Source organism: Ceratotherium simum, chromosome 2 (assembly GCF_057802395.1).
Source record: "Ceratotherium simum simum isolate JZ-2026a chromosome 2, ASM5780239v1, whole genome shotgun sequence".
Classification (NCBI taxonomy): domain Eukaryota; kingdom Metazoa; phylum Chordata; class Mammalia; order Perissodactyla; family Rhinocerotidae; genus Ceratotherium; species Ceratotherium simum.
The window spans coordinates 41,725,015-41,736,372 of NC_141901.1; positions in this window are offsets into that span (position 1 = coordinate 41,725,015).

The following is an 11,358-nucleotide window of genomic DNA, read 5'->3' on the forward strand; positions in this document are numbered from 1 at the left end:
CCTTTTATTGTCTCTGGACTTTGAAGGTGATGATGGGATGCCTGGAGGAGCTGCAGCCATCTCATGATCACGAGGGGAGTGGCCAACATGCTGAGAATGATGGAGCAGAAACTCAGAAAGGACCTGTGTTCATGGTAACATATGCCACCAAATCAATGACCTCTGGAACTGTCCTGCCTCTAGAGTTCTTAGTGTGTGAGATAATAAATGCCCCTGTTTTTAAACTCTCTTGAGTTGGGTTTTCTTTACCGGCAACTGAAAGCATCTTAGCAGATATAGACAGGGAGGTCCAAGATGGGCCCACCATGTTTTATAAGGGAAGTATGAGTTCACCGAGAGAGGGGTGGGGTGGGGAGATGAGCCTTGGGATCAGATGCTCCACGTTGGAGCACCAACTTTGTTGTTCCGTGCTGTGACAAGTTACGGGCAAATCACTTAACCTCTCTGAGCTGAAGTTTCTTTGGCTCAAAATGAGTGTTGAGTACCACACAGATGCTCAGTAATCGTCAGTTCCCCTCTCCCTGGATATGTTTCTCTTCCAGCTATTTTTAAAGGGACCAAGAGGTGCCAGGCGCAGAGAGCTATTGAATGACATTTCGGTGCTGGGGAGAATTTTATACAGAGCCCGTTCTGAGTCCCTTACCCACAGTTGCTCCAAGTACAAATCACGTCTCTAATGCCAGCAACAGCGCTGAGGGGGAGGCAAATACACCCAATTCTCAATTCTCCATGGTGATGAGGGACGTGGATAATTGAAAACAGCAGATAATCCCCGAACCTGCTTTGAGTCACTGACTTCCACTGCCTCCCCCACCATCACTTTTCTGGTGCAGCTGACAAACTGCCACATGGATGCATGTCTCTCTTCTGCTGCATCACTTGGCAAAGCTGCTTCCAAATGGCCAAGACCAGGTCGATGGAGGAAAAGCACGGAGGCTAACACCACTTCCCCAGCCAAGAGCAGCCTGGAAGCTGCCTGACAGAGCTTGGTCTTGGAGTTGGGCTCTGTCTACCCCTTGGGCTAGCTTGACTTCATGACTCCAGGCTCTTTAGGAGGTCCAAGTCAAGATGGCGCAGGGAGCCTCCAGGTGGAAGTGAGCACCAAGATGCAGGCTTCTCCTCTCGGATGGGCCCTGTCCAGGCCAGACAGGGCACAGCTAACTTCACATGTGCTCAGAGCTCCTTCCCGTGCACCATGTATTCCTTAGAAACAAGGGTATCTGCCTTCTTTCCTCTCCTGAGCAATGGCATGAACTAAAATTAATTGTACTCATTGAACTTCAAGCTTTTGGATTCTTGATCCAGGTAACAGAGACTCTCTCCTTATTTACCAAAGCCTCCGTTCCAGTAAGTAAAACACCTTCATACAAGAGGGATGACAGGTAAAGAGAGAAGGACATGAACACTCATGGAGTACCTCCCACATGCCAGCACCGTGCGAAGCACGTCACATCTCTTACATCATGGGGAGACCAGATCTTTCCAGTTAGAACTTGTCTAACCTGAAATAGGAGATACTGGCTGCTTGCTTGTCTCTGGCAATCTATTCTTCCGGAAAATTCCTGCCTTGGTACCAATAACACATGAATCAATTTCCTGCAGTCCCAGACCAGAGGTTCATGTCTCTCAGGATCTCTTGCTATCTTGTCCTTTCTCTCTACACTAGACGTTCCATCAGCCAAGACCCATGGGTCTGAGAGCACTGGACAACCTAACACTTCTTGGCTGGGTAAGGGTGAGTTGACAGCTTTCTTGGCCTTTCCTGGAGATGCAGAAGTGCCCCATTGATCAGGGTCAAGGCCCACAGTGCTGGAAGCAGCTATAATAAGATCTCAGGGGCCCCCAGGGCATGCTCTCATCCTTTCTCCTTTTCTTTCCCTTCTCTGGCCCTCCTGGCTGGTTCAGAAGCTTCTCTGATGGAAGTGGCAAGAAGTAAGGAGGAAGCCACTGGCCTTTCTTACCCTCTGGAGCTCACATTTGCCTGTTCCTGGGCTACCAGGAGGCTTAATCAAGGGTTTGCAGGAGGAAAAACATATTGTGCTAAGAAGAGAGGAGCAGTGCTCACCAGGCCTCCCGGGAGCTCCCACGACGGGCCACAGGGATCGCTGGAGCCACAATCTATCACCAAATCAGCTCTGGGAACACAATTTCAGAAACAATCAGAGGAGGCAAGTTTTCCTAAATCGTAGGAAAAACTTCCCAGTTGAATACTGGCTTGTTTTTGGCATATATTCTTTCTGAGATGTACAGTCTCAGCCCATTCCCATTCTGAAGCATGACTTTCAAATGCCAGAAGGGAAAATGGCCGAGGTGAGGGTGCTGGGCCCTTGGAATCTGAAACTCAATTATTTAATCTTGGGCAAGTCCCGAGGCCTTTCTGGGTCCCAGTTTCTCTTTGTAAAGTGGGGACAAGAACCCCATCACAGAGTGTCGCAGGGCTGACGAGAAGCAGCTGCCTGGTGGGTGCTCCAACACCATTCTGAACCATAGTCCAAACCTGGCACTGGGGCAATGGAGGGGTGTCCTTCTCCCCATCCAATGACAGGTGGCCTGGAAATCCAGAATATAAGTGTTCTCTCTTCTCTTGACCCTCCAGGGAATCTACTGAGCTCGTGAGCAGGAAGAGAAGATTCCCAATGTGGAGGCAGAGGCCAGGTGTGGAAGGACCAGGGTGGTGGCCCCACCTGATCTCTATGGTGGTCCTGAGCTGCTGTGTATAGGCACTTTCCAAAACTGAGCTCTCCCCACTTCTTCAGTGGCTATCCTTTTATTAGAAAAACTTGCTGGAGGCTCTGGAGCAGAGTAGGGGAGTCCCAGACTGGGCTGGGGCCCCACCCAAAGGGGCTTTCTTCAGTGCAATAAATGCCAGGCCAGCAGTGGGTTGGGATCCTGCTGTCTAGTACAGCAGACCCTCGGCATGCTGGCCCCAACGTTTGCGGTCAGGACGAGCCTTGAGTGTCCCCGTTGGCCAGGGTGGGTAGTGATGTGTAGTTTTCCTGAGGTGGGGGTTGGAGTTCCACTTGTTATAAAGTCACTGTTGGAAGCAGTCACTGCGAGTGACTGAGCCCAGCCAACTGCCTTGCACCCACTTCTGGGGTGACTTTGTGGCCCTCTTTTCAAGGTAGGTCCAGGGGGAGGAACAACTTTCTGTTCTGCTTCACTGTATTTAATGGCAGAAATTAAAAAATGAGAGAGATACTGGTAAATGTGGGGATTTGGAAAAGTCTTTAATCCCTCCCTCCAGCTCTCTCTCTGGATCTCTTCATATGTATGTATATATGTGTACATGTATACGCACACATACATACAGGTACGTATCTGTGTATATATGTGTATATATATCTATATCTATCTATCTCAAGGGTCTTTTGGGATGGAGATGGGCTTCCCTAGTCTATTCACACTCTTCCTCCAGGATTAATGCGTGTGGGGAGGGGGTTTTTGTGGTGGCGGTCAGGACAGAGTAAAGCTAATTTTGTGCTCCTCACGGCCCAGCTCTGAGTAAGATGAGCACAGCCTCCAGAAGGCCACCCTGGCCACCATGCACAGGTTTGGTGACTTGTAGGGCCCAAGTGCTTTCCTGTAGGCCCTCTCTTTAAAAGTTCACTATGGTCCCTGGGGGCTCTGGAGGGAGAGGCCGACTGTGCCCTGCCCAGTGCATGTGGCTTTTGATTGAAAAACAGAGAAAAGAAGCTTCACGCTGGCCCTTCCTGTCCACTTGGACGTGAGTCCATGGCTGTCTGGGGTCTCGTGGTCTTGGTGACCTGATCTGATGTGTAGGTCGGCAGCTGTGGGACATGGATAGAGATGACAATGTTCTGATTTCACGGTGTAGAGCCCAATGGTGGAGAAAAGCTCTGGTCCCATACTGGAGTCAAGAATAGCAGTGACAGTGTCCTGATCTCCTGGAGGGGACATTCATAGAGGTGGTATGCTCTGGTCCTCATGGTGGGGACAGGATCAGAGGTGACAGTTTTCTCGTTACGTGGTGGGAGGTGAATGAGGAGGAGCGTGCTCTGTTCTCCTGATAGTGGAGATAATGATCTGATCTCCTGGTGAGGATAAACGAGGGGGCCTGTGTAGCAGTGGGAAGTCAGGGTGCTTCTGCCCATAGGGCCGCAGAGCAGCCAGCAGTCCAGCTCAGAGGAGCTCCTGGACCCATGGTTATTCTTATATAAGAGCAAAAGGGCTGTCAAGGTCTTTCCTGCAGACACTGCTCGTGCACACAGCTGTGGGCCTCTCCCCTCCCCTCCATCCTCTCAGCATCCTGCCCGGAGACACTGGCCATAGTGATTAAGTGTCTGATTTGATGGGGAGCCTGTTAAGACACTATTGCTTTTCTAATTCTGGCTAAATCAACATTGGTTTTGTCAATCTACCTACATAGGTTGAGCGTGTTGCTTCCAATTTCGGGTGATTTCCATCTTGTCACTCTCTCCTGCCCCCCTTAGCCCATCTAACCCTCGGGCTCTGCCGGCTGCCTGGGACCTCCTGTGAGGCATCCCGCTGCCTCAGAGGCTTGGCAATTAGAAGCTCCGACTCCAGCAGGGAGGGTGGCTACGGATTATTACTGAGGAGGGAGAGCCTGAGTGCAGTGTCCATAGCAACCCTCCAGCTTTCACCTTAACTGGGAGGGAAGGAAGAAAAAAAAAAAAAGGAGGCGAGCGAGATGCCTGCCCTTTTGCATTATTCATATCAAAGAGCTGGGCGCCTCTGCCCTGTGGGTGTGGCGCGGGGGGAGGGGGCCTTTTCTCATTTAACAGCAGCAACTTAGCGTGGAGATGTAGCTGGGAGCTTGGGTATGGGATGCTCCCGGTGAGACAGCAGGAGGGGGAGGATGTGGTGAGCTGTGCTGTTGCATGTCTAACAGCAACTGAGAAATGATAGGCCCCTGGCAGGGGACCCATCAAGGGCACCCTGGTTCAGGTCAGCTTTGTCCTTAACTCCTCCGTGAGCTTAGGCAAATCACTTCCCATCTCCGTGAGGTCTTCTTCTCTTGCTCGTAGGGATGGGCCCTGAGTCATCTCTGTGATCCCTTCCAACGCTTTCATTCAAAGGCTTTATTCTGCCTCATCTAGGACAGACAACAGAGGTATTTTTTTCTTTCCCAATGGTGGAAAAACCCAAGGAACCTGCCAAATAGGAGCTACCTTTGCAAAATGTTCACAGAGGTGAATCCTGGCACCTGATGCGGTCCCTGGGCCTCCGTGAAAGGAGGCAGAAAGTTAAGACCAGGGTGCAGGTTCTGTTTGGGATCTCCCTCCGCACCTCCCAAGGAGCCGGGAGTGCCAAGCTATGTGCAAGTGCCACCAGCAGAGGTCGCCACACTCCTCACAAACCAGCTACAGGTTGCTGTGTCCCGGGTGGGAGAGCCCGGGGTGAGCATAAGTCAACTGGGGCCTCAACCTCAGAGGCAGAGCTGGGCGGGAAGCTGCCAGGAGCTTCTCGCTTGAACTGCCATCGGCCAACATCGGTGTCTGGGGAAGGGCCGACAGCGCCGGCTGGCTCAAAGGGCTCCAGCCAGGTCGCCAGCCAGGCCCTGGGGATAAATCGGTCATTCGCTCCCCTAACTGTGGGAGGGTGGTTCACCCAGGGCCGCAGACTTGCTGCCACCCTCTGTGCCAAGGGCCCGGGGCTGCCCTGGTTCTGGGCCCTCCTTTGGGCAGCTCAGGTGCCTGCTCTGGGTTTGGGAAACTGTTAGAGGTAATTTTTTTTTTTTTCTCTGAGACTTTTGGGACTGGGATCAGGAAGCTGACTTATTCAGTAGATCTTAATTGAGAGCATACTCTGTGCCAGGCACTCTTTTAGGCCCTGGGGATTCAGCAGTGGACGGAATATACAGAAATCCTGCTCTCATGAAGCGGAATCTCTGGTGGGGGGAATGGGCCATCATCTACCCCACACGGAGGGGCCGGGAGTGGGCACACCCACCAGCCCAGGACGGTGGGGGATGGGCTCTCCACACTGACTCAGTCCTGAGCAGACAGGCCTTTGGACCTGCCCAGACTCCAGGGATGAGTCTCAGATGGTGAGCCCTGGCCAGGCAGGGGTCTACATGGGCCTCCCTGAGCCACCAAAGTCCACCAAGGTCCTTGCACTTGCCCAGTCTACATGGGCAGCACTTGACAGTTTGCAAAGTGTGTGCACTTATACCAGCTCCCTGTGCGCCTGGCAGAACATTGTGGTGACAGAATGTTGGCACCCTGTACCCATTTCCCATGCCTTCTTTCCAGACACCATATCAGCACCTTTCATTTGACCCTTAGTCCCTCAAATAAATAGACTTTCCCATCCGGACTGACTCATCTGGCCAGAACAGCAAGTTCTCACACCAAAGCCACGGAGAAGGGGTCAGGAGAAGCATTTAAAAATGTATGTGGATTTTCACAAACCAACCGTGGAGGCAGGCATGAATGGGTCCAGTTTTATAGGCTCAGAGTGTTGCAACTTGCTCATGGGGTCACCAGCAGGATAATGATAGCTGTAACCCAGATGGGTGGGATCCCCAGCCCAAGGCTGCTGCTGGCACCATGCCTGGCTGCTCCACTCCGTCTTCTCTCCGTGTCCAGGAACAGCAGCCCCCTGCCACAGGGTTTTAGGAGCAGGATCATCACCCTGCTTCCAGACAGGGCTCCGTGGAGCTGCTCTTTTGAAACCTTCCCCCACTCCTTTTATCAGAGGGAGTTTCATGGAGAACCTGGAACAGGAGTGGAGGGCAGGAGAGAGAATTTCTTTAAAGAGGAGGAAGCCCCATGGTGCTGGCTGAGTGGAGAGGGTGACCTATGAGTGGACAGACCTGTTTGGCTCATGGCTTGGTCTCTTGCCTCCTCTGAGAACAAGAGCAAGCCGGTTACCTTCTCTGAAACTTTACTTGGTTTCCTAATCTGTAGAATGGGGATACTCATCTCACCCCACTGGCTTGTTGGAACCACATATGCACAGGGCAGGCCCTCAGTAAATGCACCAGGGTGTGGGATGTTGGGCTGTTTGTCCCCTTTATCGTGAGACCCAGACAAAGCACGAGTTTCAGTTTTTCTCCAGCAAAGCAGGATGCTGGAGGAGACAGTGGGAAGCTGAAGGAGCCTCGGCACCACAAGCAGCTGAGAGTTGTTGGTGTGTGGCCTGGAGGCCAGGGGGAAGTGCTGTGGTCCTGCCTCACTCTTCCTGTTGAGGCATGGGGAAGGGTGGGTGGGCTTTAGTCATAAGAGGCCTCACCCCAGGGTCTGGACATGCAGAGACTCAGACAAAAGAAGCGTGGACGGGAGACCCATGTTTACCGATCGGCACTCCTTGTGGCCAGTGGTGCAGGTGAGGGGCCAGCAGTGTGTCCAAGGTCAAAGTGCCCTGACTCACGCCTGTGTGAACTCACTCACTCACCTGCTGATTCAGCACACAATCTGGGTGCGGGGTGAGGTGCGGTACTGTGTGTATGTGTGTTTTACAATTTATACCATAAGCTCCTTGGTAACAGGAGCTTATGGTGTAAATTAAAAGAGGAGAGAAAAGACATGTACATAGACAACTCCAATACAAGGCAAGAGGTGAAAAGCATCCCCAGAGATATACAAATAAAGTGCTAAGGGAATTCAGAAGAGGGAGATGATGTCAAACTGGGGGGAACGGGCTGAGGAGGGGGGTCTGGGAAGGCTTTGGTTGGAGGCAGCGCTGTGCTCTCCTTAAATTCTAGTAGGATTGGACCAAGAGCGAGGGGTGGAATGGCATTCCAGGCAGCACAAACGGGAAAAAGCACGAGTGTAGGGGTCAGACAGATCCAGGTTTAAATCCACGACTAATCGGTGACCTTGAGAGAGTCACTTAAATCTTTCTCAACTTTAGTTTATGAGAGGTGGGTGAGAGTGTGAAAGATGGAGCAATAGAACCTTCTCGGCCTGCCTTCCAGGGCTGCCAGGAGGTGCAAATGGAGTATTTTATGTGAAAGCAGTTGGAAAGCTATAAAGTGCTATGCAAACACAGGGTTGTTTTTATTGTTAAATCATTAATTGATCCAGTAACAAAGGTCCTAGATAAGAACACAGTAATGACTGAACCTGGATGGGCTAATGAGCTGTCAACCCAGAGCTGTCCCTGACCCAAACATCTAGGGTCTGAGGGAGGGTGTGGTTGATCTTGATGATACTATCTATCCATGGAAGGTTAAGGATATCCCTTAAATACCACTGGCTTTTCTGCTATTATCTGTCATTATATCTAAACTCTATCCATCACCTATCCATCTCTCCACCCACCCATTCCTCCACCCATCCACCTATTTATCCATCCATCCATTCATCCACCCACCTATCCACGCATCCACCTATCCATCCATCCATCCATCCATCCATCCACGCACCCACCCACCCACCCACCCATCCATCCATCCATGCATCCACCCATCCACCTATTTGTCCATCCATCCATCCATCCATCCATCCATCCATCCATCCATCCATCTATCCATGCATCCACTCATCCACCTATTTGTCCATCCATCCATCCATCCATCCATCCATCCATCCATCCATCCATCCAATAAATCTTTTTTTTTTTAAAGATTTTATTTATTTTATTTTTCCCCCCAAAGCCCCAGTGGATAGTTGTGTGTCGTAGCTGCACATCCTTCTAGTTGCTGTATGTGGGACTTGGCCTCAGGATGAACGGAGAAGTGGTGCCTCGATGCGCACCCGGGATCCGAACCCGGGCCACCAACATCACAGTGCGCGCACTTAACCACCAAGCCACAGGGCCGGCCCCATCCAATAAATCTTTAATGAGTATTTCCATGGCTAGGCATCCTGCTCAGTGCTGGGGATACAGAAAAAAATTAGACCCCTTCTCTGTGCTCAAGGAGTTCACAGCCTAGTGGGAAAGACAGCTATATAAATCACAAATCATTACTCTTCTTAAATCTATTTACAGTCAGTTTTATCTTTTAGGGGTAACCAGTTCCACAGATCACAGATTATGGGACTTCAAAGCTGAGTGATCTTAGGAATCATCTCTTCTATCTCACTTATTTTACTGTTGGGGAAATTGTGGTTATTATTTGTTGTGGAAAGTACTATGACTTCTTCTCACTTGCCTCCAAATGACCTCTCCCAAGTTTCAAGTTCAGTTCATTTCAGTTCAGTTAATCTTTATTAAGCATATATTATATACCAGGCTCTGTGCAAGAGCTGCAGATACAGCAATGGAGAAGACAGCATTCCTGCCCTCAAGGAGGTCACAGTCTAGGGGGAAAAGGACTCACAAAGAGATAACAGCTATACTGCTTGATAGAGACAGGGATAGAGGTGAGTGCACAGGGTACTAAAAACACAGAAGAAGGGCCCCTGACCTGGATTTGGGGAGCTCAGGGGAGGCTTCCCAGAAAGAAGACCTGTGAGTCATGTCTTGAAGGGCAAAAAGAAATGTGTTAGATTAAGACATAAGGGAAGGGCATGCCAGGCAGAAGGAATAGCATGAGCAAAGGCATAGAGGTGTGAAATGTCATGGCTTATTGGAGGGACTATAAGAATCTGGTGTTGCTGGGGCTTAAAGAAGGAAGTGGTGGAAAGGAGGGCAGGGGCCGAGTGATAGCTGACATGGAGCTGGTATGGCCAAAGGCCACCTTTACCTTACTGGGTTTGGTGAGCATGTCCTTGTTCACTTTCCCTCCACTCTCTGAGCTAAGAAGCTCCACCACACCCCCTTGGCCTTCCTCTTTATAGACCGAAGAGGCCTAATTTGTTTGAAGGAAGAGCCCATCTTTCAAGGCATGGCTCAAGTCCCACCACCTCCATGAGGCCTCCGTTGACTACCCTCTGCCTTCAATGAACTCTACTGTCTAGACCACACTTTGGGATCTCTGTTGTGGTTCTTTATCATCCCACGTGAGTACGGCTTGTCTCTACAGTGAGACCATAAGCTCCCAAGGGCTCGGGATGTGAGTCACATGGTAAAGTTTAATAAATACCAATAAGATGGAGTCCTATTGCTTTGGATTTCAGGGAACATGGAAAGTGCTTGGGCTTTGGGGTCAGATAGACCCGGATTTGATTCCAGCCATGCCACTAGTATACTAGTCAGTAGCTGTGGGCAAGTTTTTAAATGTGTCTGATGCCTCAGTTTCCTCATCTATAAAATGGGTAATGGCTCAAATTCACGGGTTGTTTTGAAGACATGCTTGTAGCTGGGGGCCAAGGGGAGCACTGGGGGCTTCCCAACAGTGAGGATTTGGGTATGCAGCAATGGTGGGAAGAGGCCGGAGAGCAGTGGGTCTGTAGGGCAGGATGGAAAACCTGACATGATCAGGCCCTGTGGGTGAGCAGCTCCCAGTTGATTCACTAACCTGTTAGGCACTTTACAGTGACAAAACACTTGACCTGTGTTACCTCTTGGGAGCTAATGAAGTTAAAGGCCTGAGAGGTTAAGCAGTTGGCCCCAGGTTATACAGCAAGCAAGTGGCAAAGCTTGTGCTGGTGAGAGGGAGGGAGGAGAGGCAGTGCGTGGACAGTGTTTAGAGGAAGGTGGAGTGCACATTTTGCATATAATGCTATGGCATAAAAGGCAGAAGTCTGCTGGTGAATGTTCAACAGCCAGCAAACGTCTAACAACTGGTTCGCCAGGAAAAATCAGCCCTGGTTGGCTGTGTTTGCCAATTCCTGTGGTGTAAGTACCCCCACTAGCACTGATGTCAAGGTATCAGTGTGACATCATTAGATGTGGAGTTGGGGAGAGGTCTGCACAGCTGGCTGTTATAAGCCAGTCCCAGCCAGCTCAGGCACACCCCTGAGGGATTCACGGCTGCCGTGGACGGTCCAGGAGGATAGTCCACTCATACCCCTAAGTCTAATCCTCCCCCAAACCCCATGAGGTAGGGACCCTTATTCCTCCCACTTTATGGAGAGGGAAGCTGAGGATCAGAGGTAGTTATCCTGCCTGTGGTCACACAGCCATCACGTGGTAGAGAGGGGCCCCAGCCTGGGCAGGCTGACTTGAGATCCCAGCCTCTAACCATGACATTGTTCTCTTCCCATTCCAACAGGGCAGCTCTTTCAAGAGACATGAGCTGCTTCAGTGGCATTAGCTGTCAAGCTCCAGTCCATTTCCAGATGAATCTTCCAGATGGCTCTGGCACAGTTTGATCCCCTGCCTCCTGCCCCCCCACCCCAAGCTGTTTCTCATCCCCATCCACGATAGCAGGACATACTCAAACAGTCCCCCTTTGGATCCAGCCAGCACAGCCAGGAGAACTGGAGGCAGGAGGCCGGCCCGGAAAGGTCAGCTAAGGCAGAAGGCAGGTCATGGCAGTGGAGTGGGCACAGAAATGCCCAGGCCTGGAGTCTGTCGCTGAAAATTGATTTTTCACAGCTCAGATGC